The sequence below is a fragment of the Falco punctatus genome, assembly GCF_963210335.1.
Source record: "Falco punctatus genome assembly, chromosome: 5".
Classification (NCBI taxonomy): domain Eukaryota; kingdom Metazoa; phylum Chordata; class Aves; order Falconiformes; family Falconidae; genus Falco; species Falco punctatus.
The window spans coordinates 49,667,069-49,688,301 of record NC_137584.1 but is presented as its reverse complement, the minus strand read 5'-3'; the positions used below and the strand labels follow the sequence as shown (position 1 = coordinate 49,688,301).

General features: G+C 39.5%; 1 protein-coding gene across 7 annotated transcripts in view; it reads right to left on the bottom strand.

Moving 5' to 3' along the window:
* TULP4 (TUB like protein 4) overlaps positions 1-21,233 on the bottom strand; it is a 172,230-nt gene that overhangs the window by 101,815 nt on the left and 49,182 nt on the right. The window lies entirely within an intron of this gene.

Here is a 21,233-nt window from a genome sequence, read left to right as displayed (position 1 = left end):
TGCCCCAGCGGGGACAGAGGCATGAAGGCTGCACACCTTCCAAGTGGGACACATGGCTTGCAGGGGGGGAAAAAAAGAAAAGAAAATTTTTAAATAAACGTAGAAGAGAGAGATTTAAGGCAAGCTTCTTGCAAAGAGTGTGAAGATGCGGTCACAGCCAAGCAAGCCAGCAGCTCTCCGTGGTAATCCTGTCAAGCCAAGCTCCCTTTCCTCCCATAAGCAAACAGATCTCACTTTCAGGTTCCATCTGTACATACGGTACTCCAGGTCTACCAATGTGATTTTGACAGACTGATTGACATAGCTTTTGAAGCTGTTCAACTTCTTTTATCTGCGTGTGTGCATGTTGAATGCAGCCATCCTTCACACAAAAAAAATAATAAATATGTATCATCATTCGTTGCCATTGCTTTGACAAATATTACATGGGACAAAGAAGCAAGAATTGTACTGGGAGTCCACGTCAGGTCCTCTATCCATCTCTAGTTAAAATGTCCCCCACTAGGCCTTCTTTCAAAGAAACACATCAGCCCTAACTGTAACAAGTGGTAATTGTCATCATGGTGGCCACCATTTGCAACTGTAAGGGGGTGGGGGAGATAGGGAAAACAGAAACTAGCACTATGCCACTATGGGTTTTCATTTCTAGTATGCATGGATACATAGCTCTTGCTCCTCTAGTCTCAAAATGCATATAAGGCAACTTGAAAACACACTGAGAAAAGGGGGGGAAAAAAGATTATTCAAATGTATGAACAGATTAGATTCTGTATGAGCAACAGACTAGCACTATTCAAATCAGGAAAATAAATTACTATAAAGGGACATCATATAGGTCTATTAAATCAGGAGTGGCAAAAAGTAAATAGGTTATTACTGCCTTTTCTAGTGTCGAAAACAAAAGTCATCAAAGGAAATCAGGGGGACAGACGTGTAAACAGCAACAAAAAAACATACTTTCTCCACACAACTCATAGGTATATCTATTGCCTACAAGTCACTATACCGGATAACCCTGAACTTTACACAGATGCAAAAAGCAGTTATGCAAATCCACAGAAAAAAGTTGTATGGATGCAAAGTCCATGTACCTGACCCATGGAGCTCCTGAGCTGTCGGCTCCTGGAGAGTGATGGTGTGCATCAGGAAAGTACAACTACCAGTTTACTGGTGCTTAAAACTCTTTCCTGTGTGTTGGCTACTGGTCACTGCCAGAGACAGGACACTGTGCCATTTGGACGTTTGATCTGATACTCTTTGATGGACTTTTTGATGGATGCTCTTAATCATTGTGGGCAAAGCCTTTAACATTGTAAATCTTCATACTGTCCTGTCTCAAACTGGTGACATACAGCTACAAATGAATTCTAAAAATCGCCAGTGCCAGCATTATTAACCTTTTCCCTCTCTCTCCCTACCTCTGGTAAATGTCTGCACTCTATTTCTTTTTCACTCCCTTTCCTAAAAGGTCAATATTTGAAGTTTTATCTATCTCTTTTTTTTTTTTCTCCCCTCTTCACATCAAAAAAGTTAAATTGCATAATTAAGTTAAAATCCTGACAAGGGACATTTTAAAGAACACTGAGTAGAATATGCATAAGTAAAATAATGTAACACCACAGCTTCACATACATCTGTTTCTACAATACATCTCAGCACAGAGCCTTACCAGACCAAGCGCCTCAAATCACACTTGCAGTACCTTGCAGGACTCCTTAAATTGTTTTACCACCAGAAAGTCCAGGCAGAAATCTCTGGCCTAAACAAACGTATCATTAAGCAATGGGAACCAAGTAGGCACAACTGAAAGTAGGAATTAGCCACTTCCGAAATACAGATGGGGTTTGGAGCTGATGCAATTAAGATAAGGAGCCAGATGAGCAAGACAAAGGAACACTAAGTACTAGCTAAGGCTGAAGAGTTTCATTTCAAAATTAAAAAGAAAACTACTAGGAATACAGAAAAGCAGAATTCAAGTGTGGTAATGATAGATAAAATGAAAAAAAAAATTAAAATTCCACTTTCAAACAAACAGCAGCTTCTCAGAAAGCTCTGAAGACTGGAGTGTGTTTTATCACAACTATAAACCCAGCACCACAGTAATAGTTTCCAGAAGTCTCACAGCATACTGCCAGTAAAGACCAGGAATTGAGAAATACTAAATAGTAGATTACATACAAGGGTGTAAATCAGACTGCTCCTTTCATCACACTCCTTTTACCCGCCATCCTGTGTATCCAGCACAGCACCCCATCTGTGGGTCCACTCAAAGCTACCATGAAGAAGATGCGGCTTCACATGGGTATGACAAGTTTGGATTTATTGAAGACAACTGCAGTGGTCCAAGAAAGCTTCAACAGAGTCAGAACTCGGCTTGATGTGGCAGAATTTACTAATTTACATTCTCTTAGCTATTTCAATTAATGTATGTTTTAAATTGAAAAAGATGTCCTATTTTTAACTTACAAATACCAAACACACATCAGTAAAGAGGAACTGAAATGTGCAATGCCCCACTACTTTGTAAACCTCCAGCCATACCGTTTATAACAACCCTTGGATATTGGTCACAAACCAGTAGGGTTATGCCTATCCAATTTATACAAGATACTACAAGTAAGAATTTGTAGCACCTTCCTCGTCACCTGCAGACTGCGTTCTGCTACACCTTTACGGCAGGACAGTAATGAATGAAACCTGTCCCAGTCAGGTAATAATTACACATGCATAACCACCCCAGCATTGGCACTGGGGACTGCTGACAATGGGTGAGCATAAAACTTAAAGGATTAAAGAGTTGTCACAACTGCCACCTTTTTGGACATCCACTCTGACCGGTATCTCTCTGATGAGCTCCAGAACAGTCAACTTGCAGCTTTCACAAGCATTGATTTCACATAAAGAGATTCAAAAGGAATGAACGGAGAAAGAGCAAATTACAGTAACATTATTATTGCAAAAGGGTGCTGCTGCATGGGCAGAGGGAGGGAGAGGAAACTACAGCAATATTACTCAAGGAAAAGCAGCAGGGGAACTAAAGATAATATTTTAGTAGTAGTAATGTCATTTATTTATACCGTTTAAACAAATACCCAAATGGGCCAAGAAGAAAAAATAACTGTCAATAAGAATCCCAAGAAGTGGCAGCTATGCAAAGCAGAAACCAACCACAGGTTGCCAGAAGATATAATAAAAGAGCTGCATAATGTTCAGGGTGTGTTTGTTTTGAAGCTTAGAGCTGGGAGAATGGTTGCACCCTACCAAAAATGCCAAGTCAATTGTTAAGACTTTTCTCCTGCACTCAATGATTTAACCTGTTTGGGGACAATGACCTGGCACTGTCCACCTGGCACAGGTGAAGGATTACAGTTCAGATTACAAACATGGCAGCAACACATATTTCATTTAAATGACCTTGTAACCAGCAGGGTTTATTTGTGGAGAAATAATCTATTCAAAAGGGGATGTTTTAGATAAGCCCTTGTAGTTGTTCTCCATTTGCCTACAGCATCCTGATGGCTACAAAGGGCTTTTCTTGGGAAAGCTGAGAAGAAATCACCCAGGCCAGTAAAATCCAAAACCTCAAAAGAATGCATCTTTTTACAACTTCTAGACCTCATCCTGCAAAACATTTTAGTACTTGGGTGTTCTGTGCTTAATGGGTGGTTAAGGGCCTTATACTCTATTTCCAACCAAAGAAAAGCAAACTTGTGTTTTAGAAGGGCAGCTTTCTGACTTGCATGTGCAATGTTGTCTCCTTCCTTGCAGCTGGTTATGGTGGGTAGGATGAAACAACCAGGCAAAACCTGTTTTTTTCCTGGTTGTTTCAAAAAAGCTGAAGCCAGCAGGCCACATGTCAGCAAGGCACTCTGCCTGCTCCAGATTAGATTCGAGCCCGGGATGCCACGTTGCCCCACAACTTCCACCCCTCTATAACAATACACATTTTTGTGTAACACATTTTGTGTTTCATCATGCACTTCTTTTCTCACTCTTTTCTGACTGGCTTCACTGCAAGACTTCTTGACTTCAACTGAGCTATTTTTATATACGTTTGGTCCCTTCCCTTTGCTCTTTTATCTGCTACCCATGTTTTTCCCATTCCTTTGAGTAGCTCAGAACTAATCCCTTTGTGGGTGGTTTGCAAGAGGTCTGTTGGGCTTGTCCTTGTGCCTGATTTATTTCTTTGGTTTTAATTTTGCCTAGCTATGTATTTCATTTGGCACTTTCACATAGAGATTTGGGTTGAGTGTTTCGTATCTGTTTTAATTCAGGCCATAGATGCCCCACAACAGGCAACTTAATAAATGAGCTAAAATAAATAAGGATATTCAAATAGTTTCACACCACACATGGGCAAGAACAGAGTTGTTGCAATAAAGCATTTCAGTGATAAACGAATTAACAAGCCCAGACAAGAGGTAAACATCCAAAGGCGCCATTATCTGACGCCTTTCATCTGAAAGGACCCTGGAGCACTTTATTATATAGCTTTATTTATAGAAGGGAGATCATAAAATAGATAAATATCTAAAAGATCCAGCACGCTATTTGTAGTAGAATTTGTCATATAAGTTTTAACAGCTTTTTGATGTCAGATGGTTTGGCATCCTTGTGACTGAGAGATCCTGCCTTGTTTTTTTCTGGTTTGTAGCTTGACCCAAGTCTCTTTCTGCTGGGATCCTTCACTGACAAAACCCCTGCAACACGGGGGAAGTGAATGAAGAGCTTCTGCTACAACTCGGCTTCAGAAACACTGTCTCCAGTGACAGGTAACTCCAGCTACACGCAGCACAGAGTGCTACCGCTATAGGTGTGCAGTGGCTCTTGCCGCTGTGTAAGGTGTAACAATTTATCAGTGCTGGTGGTAACAACACAAAGGCGAAGGACAACCAAATCCCATCCCTTGGCACGGCTATGACAAAGCATCTGGGCCCCACATTTGTACCACCTTCAGCAAAGCACGCTAATGAGCACATTCTACAGCTGCTGCTCAGATAACTTCCACCTGAGGGCTAAATACAACTTGCTGGTACACTACCTATTTGTTTTTATTGCTTCTGGAAAGTACATGACTGTAGCACCCCACACAAAGTCCAGTCACATGGCAGAGGAGAAGCCAAAGCACGCAATTTTCTCTTTAACACTTGAATAAGGAATTAGTTCCCCTGGGTAGAAAGATTGGGCATCATTGGTCTAGATACACACATCACTGTCTGTGAAAAATGTAGTACAAAATGCCAGGCTGATCCCTTGGAATGACACCCACTGCTTCCAGTGATAATGACAAGAAGTGACAGGAAATTTCAAAACAGCATCCAGAGTTATTAGCTTGCTAATAACCACCCAAAAATGAATACAAATTGGTGAGCAGCCTTCCATCAAACAGTTATGTGACTGTCATGACTACAGTTGTTCCAAAAATTCTCAGCTGAGCAAAAATCCTAAAAAACAAGCCGCTTATTTTCAACTTGGATTACTACTGGCTCACAGAAATGGGAAATCTGTCTCTTCAATTTCATTTTAAGTATTTTCAAGGTTTCCCCTCTCTACTTATCCCAAGCAGTGAATGAAGAAAGCAGCAGACTACTTTCTGTAAGCAGAATTACAAAGATTAAGAGGAGTGAGCGAAACGGCTTTTGAAAATTGTATTTTAAGTAAAAAGTTCAAATACTTTTGATTTGTAAAAAGCCCAAACAGAATGTTGTTATTATCACCAGACTAGATTAGTATTTTACATAATCTAACATGCCTCACTAAAACCAGTGCCATCCACATGAATATTTAAAAAATAACAATCTATTTTTCGCTCTTAAGGAAAATTATGAAGGAAAAATCTAATTTCACAAGAATAGTAGCTAAATCTATACTGACAGAAGTTACCCACAAGTGCCACTGCACAGTACAATGGAATTGCCATCGCTAAAAAACACTTGTAAAAATAATCTGGAAAATTAACCACCATCACATTGGACAGTGAACCCAAACAAGCATCCTCTGCAACGACCTGGAAGTATAAATGGCATTTAAAGAGACATTTTATGCCCTTTTTAAAGCCTCCTCTACAGTTCATGCACCTTCTGTAAGACATTTTATGGGCCTCTGCCTCATTCTGCCAATATAATTGCTTTAAAATGCAACCTTAAGGGTGATTTATTTAACAGTAGCAACTGTTTGCTCAATAAATTTGCTCCTCACATGTATTCAAAACTCACCCCTGCTGACATTCAATATAAAAAGTTAGCACCACAGAGTTAGCATAGTAAAAATAACATAATAAATAAAAAGATAACATGTCTCTGTTGCTTTCACAATCAAAAGAATCTCTTTGCTCATATACAGAACAGTTCACTCCATTATACCCACTTAAACCTGCTGGACATACCATGTCAGATGATCCAGGAGAGCTAACCTACATTAACCTACAAAACCTTGATTACTGGTGAGGTTTAAAAGCTCAACTTGATTTTTCACACTGCAGTGGAATTTGCAGTACTGGTGAGGTTACAGTAAGTCTGCTGATAAACCATCTGCATTTTTCAAGCAATTCTGGAGTTAATTGACAATAAGAAACTTCACTCCATTACTATCTGACTTTCTTCTAGCTTTCACGCCTACCCAAGGGAGTCACACTACCATGTTTTAGATTAAATTAAACGCCTGTGATTTTCAGTCTTAATAATCACTGCAGCATATAAGTACATCACAGAATTTTTTATAACCCTTGAGAAGTCAAGCTCAACAGGACAAGTTAGATCTAACATCTCTAATGTTATTATCAACAACACTGAACTCAATTATTAAAATCTCCCATTAACAAGAGTTGTGTTATACATCCTCTGGGCACAATCCGCATCATTACAATTGTTCTGAAGCTCCAAACAGGTGATTTCTACGCTAATGAACTGACTGAATCACAATGAGCTGAATGTAAAACACCACTAAAACTCCCCTTACTCTGATGGCTATACAACTCAAGTCTCATGTTTTTAAGTTAGCTTTGCTGTCCATCAAGGGATCCCTCCAGATTAGCTAGATACATGCCAAAAAACCACTGCATTGTTGCCCACGTGCTGTGGGGCCAAATATTACTCATTATCAAACTCTGAAGATGAGTCATGAAAATTTATTTTAAAACTGGCTTGTGAAATCAGATCGTCAGAAGACTTATCAAGATGAGACTGACAAAAGCAAATGCTTTAAGACTAAGAAATGCTGGCTACCTGTGTAGAATTATAGTATTTGAGCATTTCATGAAAAATTAATTAATTAATCTTCACAGTTCCAAAGACAGTAAAATGATTACTACCAGTACTCAGAAAACGAGAAATACATCCCGCTTATGGTGATTGTAAGCTCAGCACGAAAACTCTCAGTAAGTACTGAGAAACGCTCAGTAAGAAAAACAACCCTCCACAATAACATCCAGCTGTCCAGCCGCAGGACTTCACTTTTCTCCATGCCCTTCACTACATACTTACTGATTTCCAAAAAAAGTAATACAGAGCTTGTTCAAGTAACTTTCCCTCATCTGCAGGTACTGTACAGGCACTGAACAGATAGGAATTCCAAGGATCCAAAAAAAGAAGTACGTATTCAGGAAACTGAAAACTGAATCGTAATACATATGCACCAATGCATCCAAAGAAATGAACTGACACGGTAAATCAGCTGCAGGTAATGCTGACATTTCATAACTTCCAATAGCTTAATCTTTCTCTCTGATACACAATGGCTGTCTGACAAATTGCTCAAGCTTTACAAAAGAAACGGGAAAACCCTACATGTTGCTCCTGACATCCACCATCAATCCACAAAACGATGAGCAGGACTGATATCTACTATCTACATTTAACTAACAGCTATTAAAGTTGTCATCTCCAGTTTGGATCACTCACTACACAGGATGAAGATATTTTGACCATATCTGATAGCTGGTTATGAATCAAGGGGAATTCAGGACCTCAGAACCATAGGTCCAACCCCAGGGCCTGGCAGAAAGTCTCGTCAGAAAAGCAGCAGGCAGGCTTGCCCTCTCCGTGCCTCCTATCCCCCTCCAGGTACTCCTGCGTCTCCCACTCTACACTTCAGGCTGCCCTGTTCCCTGGTTCCTGCTCATTCCCACTTCTACCTAAATTCTGAGCTCTTTCCCTGCTCTCACAGATGCTGCTACCACTTGATGTGTAATTCATTATGTATTAGATCCCTACATTAAATTAGTAAAAACCTCTGCTTGAATAAACGCCAGGAAAAATAATAAGGGATGCTGGTCACGTAAGATTACCTGTTTTTCAACAGTACAATAATAATACTGGAAAGCTTACAATTTCCAGAGAGTGAACAGATATAATGCTAACAACTCAGGTGTGACTATTATTTGCACCAGTAATTTGAAAGTAAAACATTAACCGCAAGGTATTTCTAATACTATGAGTAGTATTAAAAAAACCCCAAACACCTAAGAAGCAAGAGTGTCTTCAATATTAAAAAGATTTCAAATTTCTGTCCTGAAGGTTAAAAACGTAAAGGCCACAAGGAACCTGAAAAGTTAACAGCTGCCTAAAAACATCACATTTAAAATCTTTTAAATCTTTTATGTCTTACTGTTTTCAGACAGGAGATACACTTACGACTAAACATCTGTGTATTTCAGTACAAAAGTCTCACACTCAGAAACTACCCTGAAAAAATATCTCAAGTGAAGTAATAAAATGCCTAGTGCATAGCAACAAGTTTCATGGGTACATTTATCAAAAGGAAGTTTCTAGTTTAGTTTCAGCTGCTATTATATTGGACTCTTCACGGCACTAAAAAAGGAGAACATGTAGGAAAGAAACACTGAAAGCACATGAACAGCCACAGTAAAAGCAGACATTATTTCCTTCAAAACAAAACAGCTGGATAGGCAAAGTACAAGGACAGAAAGCTTACTCCTCCTGTTAGTGTATGATTCATGACTATTCACCACAGATTTGAAAAAACATTAGTTAGAAAACAAGAATATTCAAAGATGACTGTAAAAAGATGCTACGCTCTCATTTAAAATAATATCATATGTTGTGGTATGTCTCATCTATCCGCACATCTATTGAGCTCCATATGAATTTTTAGCTCAATATAGAACATTTGGTTTATATTTTATTAAGTTAGCTGAAAGTAAAGCATAAAACATTAGGAGACTGTATGAGGTCCCCAGATCAAATGGTTTAGTTCCTCATTAGTCTACTTTTCTGTAGAACAGAATTTCTCTACAGCTGTTATTTTTTCAACAGCTTTACTAACATGAATTTATTTTATCTGACAACATATAGCACAAATCCTTTCTTTTTATATATATATAAAATAGAATGATAGAATACTTTGGTTTGGAGGGAACCTTTAAAGGTCATCTGGTCCAACCCCCTGCAATGAGTAAGGTCATCTTCAGCTAGCTCAGATTGCTCAGAGCCCCGTCCAGCCTGACCTTGAATGTTTCCAGGATGGGGCATCTACCACCTCTCTGGGCAACCTGTTCCAGTGCCTCACCACTCTCATTGTAAAACATCTCTTCCTTATCTCCAGTCTAAATCTGCCCTCTCAGTTTAAAACCATTACTGCTTGTCCCACCCCTACAGGCTCTGCTAAAAAGTCTGTCCCCATCTTTCTCACAAGCCCCCTTTGGGCACTGGAAGGCTGCAGTTAAGCCTTCTCTTCTCCAGGCTGAACAACCTCAACTCTCTCAGCCTGTCTGCCTAGCAGAGGTGTTCCAACTCTCTGACCATTTTTGTGGCCCTCCTCTGGACCAACTCCAACAGGTCCATGTCTTTCCTAAGACACACATATATGCATTTGGATTTTTTATACATATGTAAAATACTTTGTATGTTTTCTAGCCACATGAACATGCTGAAGTCCTTCAAGTCTTACAAACAAGTTTTGATTATTATCACAATCATGCATCAAAGCTGTAGAAAGAGTAATTAAAATGAAATGAGGCATGTCCGAAAATATTATATAGGTATAGATATATAAAAGTATATGTATTTGCCTCAAATGGTAGTTAGGCTTATCTATTTTTAGAGGCGGCACCTCCCTCTCCCATCCCAGGCAGGAGGTGACTCACTTTAGTTGTTAGCAGCAGCTGAGGACCTTTGGGATGGAGAAGCAATCTATACCCGTAATTACCGACACCCGCTGCCAGCCATTACATACAGTTATCTCCCCAGCCAGTGTAATCACAACCACATCTCACCTCCTCACTCTGAGGACCCGGAGCAGGAACCCAGCTGAGGGAGGACAACTTTAACACATACCCAGTGACCGGAACCATCACCACAATTAGCCCAATGAAACTACAGCTCCAGGTAGGGCCTTTAATAATACATGATAACGTCGTGTCAAAGCCTAATCTCAATCTGCTTAATCAACAGAATGACTTCGTGGCAGCCATGAGACAAAATAACAACATATAATCGGTTGCATAAGTAGAATATCTTAAACTGACAATATTTTAATCTGGTTTGTTAACCTCTCTGCGGGATTTGTTTCTTCTGAATAAAGTGCTTAAAGCAGGACAAATTTTATCCTAGACAACTACTCTTAATTTGAAACACTGCTTCAAAAGACTTCTGATTTCCTTCAAACAAGAACAACATACACATATTCCAATACCTATATCTTAATAAATAAGTATTGGTTTACATTTTTATAACTTGTGATATGTATTGCTAATATTCAAGAGAGGTTATGACATGCAGACTCGTCTCACAAGTGGAGTGTGGGGTCTGGGTTCCCTAATTAGTAAAAGGACTACTAAATCTTAAGAAACCATTGAGGGTTTTATTCTCGAAATGATTAAAAATGCTGGAAATGCAATGGAATTTAAATCGAACTTAGATGATTGATGGCATTCCATAGGAAAACAGTCATTCCTACTCCAACATCTGTGATCAAACGGGGTATCTTGTGGGCAAAAGTAGAATTGCTAAGATGACATTTATCTTGTGCACCAACAAACATTACTTATGCTAAGAATTCACTTTGTACAGTAAAGCAATTTGTGCCTGTAACTGTAACATCAAGTGTTCTTCCATTTCATACATTTAATTCAGTATTGGTCCCATTTAGATCATGAAGTATATGCCTAACTCAAGATATTACCAGAACACGGAAGAGACAGGTACTCTCATACTGCAGCCTTTCTTAGCCACTTAGTCCTCTGTGTACTTTTAAGACACCTTATTTCAAGGAACTGCATTCTGAGCATCCATTCCCTAAAACAGACAGAACTCCCTCTACAGCAATATCATTTATTAATTAATCGGGCATTTACAATTCTCACTTTTGTGCAGCACCAGCAAACACAGCTTCATTGTATACTCCTAGAATATTTCTGAACGGAGGAGCAAGGTATTTGTGTATTATCAAGCCAAGAAATACTTCACAGGATCAAATCAGAATTAAGGGAAGGGAAAAAATAAGGAATAGGATCGCTTTTCCTTACAATAATCCTAATATAAAGATCTGTTTTTATCTTTTTTAAGCTAAGCACTCTAGTATGCAATCAACACTGCTTTTACCAACAGCAGAGCATCAGAAAGGTGTCTCATCGTATCCTCAAAACTGCCTTTAGGGGTATCTTCACATGTGCACCCTTTACAGGTAAGTCATTCCTTAAGAAAGGTTCTCATTAGCATAGCTAGAAATTACAAACACTTCTTCATTTTTAGTGTTTTGTAATTGAATAATCAAGTCTAATTGAGTCTCCTTCCTACTGTTCTTTTTTTCCACTGACACAATCCTCTGTTTTGTCTCTACCTGAAGAACGACCTTGATACATTCCTTTTGGTGGAATCAAGATTTTCGGTGAAACCCAAATTCCTCTAGCTCCTTTCAGATTAAAGGCTTTAAAGCCGTCTCCTCCCTGGGTGGAAGAACCCCGTGTCTTTCCTTCTTCCATCTTAATCAGATGATGGATTTCTTTCTCAACAGGCTGAAACACTGCCTTTTTCTCAACTTCTGCAACAACTCTTGCAGGTTCTTATGCTTGGCCTCCCCTCCAGGACACTACTCAGGACATTAACTTCAGAAGGTCACCATGCTGCTGGTAATCAGCCTTCAGTTGTGTCTTCTGCTGCTGGCCATTATCCTCTCTGGAAACTACGTCTGTGGAACTGGATGCTGCCTTCTGCTGCCTGTCAGTGAATGCCAGATCCCCTGACACGTTTGCTCAGCTTCACAAAAGCCAATGTCATTTTCAGCTTGGACACCATTTCTGAGACTGGCTCTACTGCAGCTACGCCTGTCTCTTCCGCACACAGGCACACGTACGCACCTACCCCAGGCAGTGATGACCTGCTGCTGCAGGTTTCTTCACAGTTCTGGCTTGTCTTTTCTTGACAAAACAGTTACTTGCCATTTTCTTATTTTACACACAGATGAGCCAGCTCAGTAATTTGTGCACTGCTATCTTGTGATACAATTTCCACCAGGAGTCAGATTTTTCACTGTCTACATTTAGTTATTTTTTTTTCTTGCTTTGTTTTAAGCAGGGTTGCGTATTTCTAAAGCTTAAAACAAGACTTATGCGCTGCAGCTTCTTCTACAACTTCTTTCCAAGAGGCATGACATCTAAGCAGTTTCTTCTCCTCTTCAGTATAGCAACTATTTTCCTTCCCCAATTTTGCTCCTCTCGTGAAGTTACCCTCACATCCAACAGCTTTGACTTTCTTCTGCATTTTAACTACCTCTGCCTAAAATTCCTCATGAGGATTTTGACTATGCTCTCCAACTGCTTGACTACTTGGAATATCATCTGTATTTATCCTCAGAAAAAATGCTCTCTGCCTTCTCTAGCACATCAGTTTGTTCTCTCATTTTAGCCGAATTTTAATAGCTTCTCTCCGCACTTTTTCATATTTAGCACTTCCTGCCTGCCTTCAAGAGTTGTGGTTTTGATGTTGTTCCACCAGTTTAGGTGCAAAAGATTTCACCTAGATCTACAAACAGATTTCACAGAATCACAGAATGGCTGGAGTTGCAAGGAACCTCTGGAAGGTTCAAGCTCCCTGCTTAAGCAGGGACACAGGGTTGATGGCCCAGGACTATGTTCAGACAGCTTTTGAGTATTTCCAAGGACTGAGACTCCACAACCTCTCTGGGCAACCTGAGCCAGTTGCCCTCACACTGAAAAACTGTTTCCTGATGTTTACAGGGAACCTCCTGTGGATTAGTTTGTGGTCACTGCCTCTGTCACTGGTCACTACTGTCAAAAGCCTGGCTCCATCTTCTTTGCACCCTCCCCTCAGAGGTAGTTCTATACATTAGTAAGATCCTCCCAAGCCCTCTCTTCAGGCTGCACAGTCCCAGCTGTCTCAGCCTTTCCTCATGTGTGAGATGTTCCAGTCCCTTCACCATCCTTGTGGCCCTTTGCTGAACTTTCTCCAGTATGTCCATGTCTCTCGTGGACTGGAGAACACCCCAGAAGTGGACACAGTCCTGCAGGTGTGTCCTCGCCAGTGCTGTGCAGAGGGGAAGGATCCCCTCCCTCAACCTGCTGGCAATACTTCTAATGCAGCTGAGGACACCATTTGCCTTCTTTGCCACAAGGGTACATTGCTCACTCCTGTTCAACTTGGCATCCACCAGGACCCTCCAGGTCCTTTACTGCAAAGGTGCTTTCCAGCTGGGTGGCCCTCAGCATATACTGGTGCATGGCGTTCTTCCTTCCCAGGTGCAGTACTTGGCACTTCTTGTTGAACTATCATGAGGTTCCTGTTAGCCCATTTCTCCAGTCCGTCAAGGTCCCTCTGGATGGTAGCACAACCATCAGCCACTGGTGTGCTGATCACTGGTGTACCAACTGCTTGTCTCAGTTTGGTGTCATCTGCACATTCTCTGAGAGTGAACTCTGCCACATCACCCAGATCATTAATGGAGATGTCAAACAGGACTGGACCCAGGACTGATCCCTGGGATATGCCACACTCACTGGCCTCCAAATAAGAGTTTGTGCCACCGATCACCACCCTCTGGGCCCAGCCATTCAGCCATGTTTCAATTCACTGTTACCATCTCCTTACCCAGCCTGCACATCAACAGCTTCTCTGTGAGAACCTTATGGGGGACAGTGCTGTCTGTTGTCTGCAGAAAAGAGCTACCAAAATTGCCAAATCGGGACCCACCAAGGCACATCTTCGACCAAGCTGAGAACCCTGCTGTTAATCAGGGCAAGGGGTATGAACTCCTTCCCGCCAGTGTCCCTTTTGAATAGCAGAAGAAATCTACTGTACTTTGCAGTTTCATTTCATTCTGACCATGCTAAACAAAGCTGTATTTTCTTCATTAGTAAAGTCATCTGTGTGCATTTAATTTCCTTAAAATGCAAAAAAATTAAGCAATGTATAAGGATACTGTTTTTCATTATACTAATCTGTGAAATAATTCCAGAACTGGAACATCACAATTCTATTTTGGAAACCTAAAACATGCACTTTTTGAAAATTCACAAACATTTCCCCAATTCAACTTCATTTTTATTATTTCCTGTAACATTTTCATTACACATGTGGATTACTTCTCTTTAAAGAAGTTTCTAATGCAAAGAGAATACTGAGCACTCCCTCAGAAGTTCACACATGTTCATAAAGATTGCTATCAGAGCAGAGATGCTGGTTGCCCAAGGACAAGCGCCTATAAAATTTCTTTTGTCTGTCCTACTACATTCCAGCTATACTTGACAAGCAATTACTTGGTGCTCTATGTTCAATTATATTGTGAAATGTTTATGGTTTGTAATGGGTATCTTATCTGTTCAGACTATCTGTAATTTGATTAATTCCTCTGGGAACCGTTTAAACCAAGTCAGTGTCCTTAATTATTATTATGGTTCAGAAATGCTATCATAAAACCCAATTTCTCCACCACTCAGATGCTCAGTATTTATGTATGCGTATGCAAGGCCTTCAGAATTACATATTGAGTTGTGACCTTCCTTATTCAGAAGGTGCTCATATTCCAAGCTTAGGTATTAACTGTCAGTAGTAATCCAACCTATTCACTACATCTATAGGTCTTCATTATTAAACTTCTGTTAAAGAAAATGCATTTATCTTCCCTGAACACCCAAATTATCATGCTGAACAATTGCTCCAATCCAGAGCAAAAGAGCATCTTCACCTTAGTTCAAAAGGCAAGAAACATCCCTTGGGTGCATCATCATCTTGAAATATGCACGTTGTTATCTTTCAACAATTTAACATGAATAGAAGCTTAGGGTTCACTTCTGATAAAGGTGAACTTGATTTCACTTCAAAATTTTTTGAGTAGAATTATCTAATAAAACTGTAGCCATGTGTTACAGCACGGTAAAATGTAAATCCATATTGATGACCTGCTCACAAATATAATTAGTTTTGTTTAAAAGATTGTAATACTGTTCTCATGTCATATACCCCTTTTTTACCCAGCCTTGAGGGATGATTTTCTAGATGCTTATTAAAACAAAGCAGAAAAAGTGTAATTTAAAATCTTTCTGAGCAGATGACCTATCCTTTGCAGGAAACACTCTGTGCGCATGACCTACAAAAGCAACTTTCAAGAAGCCCATCAATGCAGCATTACCAGCTCTCATTACTCATCACAGTAGCAGTATTGGATGGCTTATCTCAAAGCCACATAGCTTTGAAAGAACAAATATAATCCTGTACCTTAGCAAGAGGAGAGTGCATTGAGCAGCCAAACCCCCCAGACTTGGAGAGCTCACACAGAGGCTGGGATTCTGAGGCAACTGAAAAAGATGGACAGACAGACAGGGGCAAATATTTGTAGAAGTAGAAGCTGGGTGTGGCTGGAAAACATAATACCTCAAAGAAAAGATAAAAGACACATTGAAAGTGGGTCAACATTGAAAGTGGGTCACGCTTCTTAAAGGAATACAAAGTATACAGAAGGTTTATGGGTACAGTTTAGTACCTTGGGGTTTTGCAAACTGCTGTAGGGCAGAGAAATGGGAAGCAGCAGGACTATTTGTCACTTAAGTGACAACGATCAGTCCCTTCCAACTTCCAGCTCCATTTATATCCTTCGCTAATTCTCTTAAGAGAAGGCTATGAAAGACAATTCTTGCATGCCACAGAGCATGTTTAAGCTTCACCAAAAGTTTAAAAGATTGGTGATAAGAAGACCAAAAAAGAGGTATTAAATGTATTTTGGTTCCTTTAATACTTGCTTTAAGAAAACTAAAGCACTTGAGCACCCAGACCAAATGCAGAGCAGACAGTTCTAGGTTCTAGAAGGTTTAATAAAGAGCCTCCCTGAAATCCCAATGTTTGTCCTTTCTGAAAACAAGTAGCCAGAAAAGCCTGACAGTAACAGCCACAATACAAATTTAACAGATCCAGCCCGGGCAGGCACAGAACCTATTCTCCTACAAGTCACTTCCCACAGAAGCACTAATCCTGCCTGTCTTTGCAGCACTGTTTTTCTGCAGCCGTAACAGTTTAAGGACAGAGGAAGGGCATGGTGTGTAGACACATTTAGCATTGCTGTCAGCTAGCAGGGTTGTAAAAACTAGGCAAGCTTTCAGAAACACAAGGTTCCTTCTTCAGAACCTTGTATGCCCAAAAGCTTGTTTGTCTTTTCCAATTATACAAGCTTGCTTTAACAAAAAGACAGTATTTCTGCCAACAAACGTTGCCCTGTCTTCTCTGTGCAGTGACAGAAAAACAGGAGAGATGATCTGCAGTACCACTGCAGTTTACATCAGTGTATGTCTTGTACCTCTGAGGTTTCTATAGCTATGGTATCGCTCTACCTCTTCAAGATTTCTTCAGTGTTCACCAGTAACAACTGTTCCAGCCATGTCTGAAGGCAACATTTGACACAAGGTACCCATGCTGTCAAGACTCATGTGCTGACTTGTTTTTTCTGTCTATGAATCATAATGACAATCACATTTAAGGTTCAAATCCCAGCTACAATTAAACCAACAAAGTTTAAAAAAACAAAAAGTTTTTCTGTATTTTCTCTATATTCTTACCAGTGACACTAAAAATCAAGAAACACTACTGAAAATGTTTATTTGTTTGGGTTTTAAAATTTATTTTCTATACAAGCAATAAACTTCTGGAAAGAATCTGCTATGCCAGAATTGCTCAGAGTTTTTCATATAGAAGACCAAAAAGGTGAACAGAATAAAGAAAAGCTTTCTTTTTAAAACAGGAAAAATGATTTGTGACCTTCTTGTACTCTGAAACAAAACAAACCCAAGAACTGTGCAGACTTCCATAACTAAAGTAGCATGAAAAGCAACATTTATTGAATATTTTTAAAGGATAGCATTCCTTTGAAAAGCTGTAACTAAAAATAAATCATTTGACAGTCCAGCCGGGATGTGTTTATGTCCTTATCTACTTCTAAATCCTGTGCTAAACAACACAGGGTGTTTTTTGCAGCTGTAGTCATACACTTAGGACACTCAAATAATGGTCAAATGTAAATAAGTGAGTAATTTATATTTACAGTAAAAAAGGTTATATATACACAACAATGTATTCAGCGTGTTACCTAATTCACTGCATTTGAATTTGCATATTCTTGTGTTACGTTTTAATGCTTCAGTTCAGCAATTAGCACACTGAATCTGATTGAATGTATCAAAGACATCTTTTTAGTTACCGCAGTGAAAACAAAATATACACCTGCAAAACACATTTTAACACTAATAATCTGAGAAATATTAAGTGCCACAGAAACTGTTACCTTCTTAATACACTAGACACAACAGAACCCATTAAAAGAAATACCTACAGCAGCACCATCCAACCAGTTTGATTCGCAGACTTCCTGTAAATCTTTGACTGGAAGGGAAGTTCCCTGTAAGGCTAATTGAAGCCCACTGAGGATAAGTTTGGGCTTTTTTTCTAATTATCTTTCACAGATCCCCTTGAAATGTCTCCCCAGAAACCTTAGGCTGGACCAGAAGCTGAAAGCCAGTGTCTCCATGGTATTATAAAAAATATATTCAGCCTGGCATGCTTCAGAGCCTATACTCACACTGGGTAAAACCCTGACCTTGTTGAAGTGACCAGATATTTTTAATTTAATCCTTAATTTATCACAGAAATAATAAGAGTCATAAAAGGAATGTGCTCAATTACTTTTCTAACACTGTTTCCCAGTGCAGCCAAGGAAAGTCAAGTTAGGTCAAAATCAAAGACTTCTAAATTTCACTCTAATTTCTGCACAACACTGCATCTACACACCCAGAGGAGGGGAAGGTATTTTAGGCCGCTGCACCTCTGCTGTACCCCTGGCTGCTAATTCCCACACTGTGGTACAATGGCCCATCTTCCTGCCAGACTTAAGAAAGAAACCAAGCGAACACCAGCCTCCCACACCAAGGGAGATGCTGCAAAGCCAAAATGAACCACATGCCTCTGCAGTCATGCACATCTGCTCCATCCACTGCTTACCCTCAGAGACATCCCCAGCCCATGGTCAGAGATGCAACATGTTCCTATGACATGTGAAACATGCTGTAGCTGCACAGCTGCTGCGTAACACACATTTCCTCTTCCCCTTCAAAGTTGCTGCTGGCTTTGATATGTGACTATTTAAATTTTCATTTTTAGAATGCTGAGACTTACATAAATGAGATTCAGGACTGTAAATACAATGCCAAAGTTAAAAAAAAATATCACAAAACCAGTATTTTCACATCTTGCCACAGAATAAATGGAATATGCTTATTTTAATCCCTGTGGTTCTCCTTAGAAACTATAAAAAACACAAGGTTTTTAATTAAAATAATATGGCAGCCAATTCTTAGCTGCAAACTCTAAAAACCAACCTTGAAGCAGTTGTAAAAACACAAGCATGGCTTACACTACAAAGCATTTCATTCTCAATTACTGTTCAATGTGATGAATCATGCAAGTCCACCACTGCAACATGTGTGTCAGTAATTCAGTCCTGGGGATTCTTCATTCTTATTTCTTCTGATATGCTACAGGTATGCTATTAAGAGTCAAAAAAGTAACTGTGTACCAAAAGACCGTTTCAGTGAATCTCTTCAGCAATCCTAAAAACATCACAAAAATATATCACTAGCATCCACCTTCACAACTCACTTAAAAATAGTCTCACGTTCTTGCCAAAAGCACAGCACTGCCGCATTACCTCTTCCAGATTTTCACCCTAAAACTGAAATACAATATACAGCTCTGCCCACTGCATATTGCTAATTATACCCCAAATGGAAAGCATCTAGCTTCTGTATTTTCACTCTTCTGCTCTGTTCATTACAGCATTTCACACTTCATAACTGAATGCATACTAATATTAAAGCAGCAATGTATGTTAGAAAAGCAATAAACTTGACTTGGCACCCCAGCTTTACTCCCAAGAAAAACACACAGAGGTATAAATCACCATTTCTGGGAACAAGACAATAAAACATGCTCCTAGAAGTGGTCAGTGAAACACAACGGCTCTTAAAGTTTTGAGTCAATCACATCCCTTTGGGCACATTCTGTACAATAAATGTAGCTTTGATCAGACACATATACCAGGATACACTTGCAAAATTAGCATTTTCCATTGTGTAACCTGGTATACAGAAGACACATGGTTGTTGGCTTGCTTTTTAACATAAGAATGGGAAAACAAAACATTTACTACTTCTTATGCAAATATTAGCAATAAGTGGTGGCGTTCCGCATTTTCTTTCTTTTAAAGAATCTTTCAAAAGGAAGCTTTAGAAGGAAACGTGTTTTCTAAAGAAAAAAAATAATCTTGTTGTCTATATTGAACTATACACCTTTCACAATTAACAAATCCTGTATTACAGTTTCATTCCTACCAAAATCAGTAAGATTCTCCTACAAAAGGATTCAGTAAGCCTGGTGAAGCACGTTGTATAAAATAGCATCTTGTAAGGATAACTTTTATCTGCACGGATGCTCAAAAAAAATGCCAGCAGGAAAATCTGATAGCAGCCACAGACTCATGACAGAAAGGTAATTGTGCCACTTTTCTTCCTGCAGTACAACCCCACCATACCAGTTTTGTAGTAGCATGTAGAGAAATTATTTGACAGTCTCTACTCTGGTCATTCATACAATTCCTGCTGTCAGGAAGATTATTTACAGAAACACAACCCTTTATTAATGACAAGCTTGACCCAGCACATTTTAAGCACCCAAATTAAAAAAAAAAAATCATACAGAACATTTTCCTTTCATTTGCTAAGTTTCTCTCATGCCAATCACTGTTAGGTGGAAGGATGTGCCAACACCACAGCTCAATCCACACAGCAAGGATGAGGTGACCAAGAAAGAAAATCTAATGGCCAACCGAGTAAACAAAGCAAAACCCGCCAAAACCAAAGGGCAGTATGCACATCAGCATCTTCTCCACTTAACTGCCACATTCTTAAATCTAGTCTTGTATTTCCACGTCCTGCAACAAGACTTCACATTGCCATAAACAGCACTTCCTCCATTGTTTCCAAGACACATACTATGCAAAAAGATATAAATAGGTGCCCAGGTTCACAGAAAAGTTAGAGAAGAAAATATGGAGAAATGAAAAGCAATCATTGTATCACACACTTCAAACACAAAATGCAATTTGCCATTGAAAATTATAGTGACAGCTAGAGAGGGTTCAAAACAAAATGCTGGACTCAAAACATCATTCTTCCCTTTGGGAAAGGGTGGCTGTTCTTTTCTGAATGAACCTGACAGAAATATATGTATGTGAATCTGTCTCTCATCTATAAATATAAAAGTCTATATACTTTAGAATACACCCATGCACCTGCATATAGACAAAGCGTGTGGAAGCAATTATTTAAAACTAAATATTTATGCCCTGCTTCTTCTTTTTTCCCTTAAAAAGAGCATTGTTATTAATGTTACACAGGAACCAATCTACCCACCTCTATATCCTTGGTGCCGCTTATGCCACAAGGGCAACATTTATTACAATCCAACCAGTAAACCGCACAAAGAAGAAAAACCACATTGTATCTTTGGTTTTAATTTCAGTACATACAATGTCATTCCACCCATTAATCTAAAAGCAAAGCTTTGATTTGGACAGATTCTCTTCAAAGAGCACATCCAAACAAAGCCTAACCAAAAAGCAGAAACAAAGTCCTCGCACTTGTCCAAGACACCCTGTGTGCTACTGGGCATCATCTGCACTTTCCATGAAGCATTATGCAGAGAAAGAAATACATGCCAGGAAGA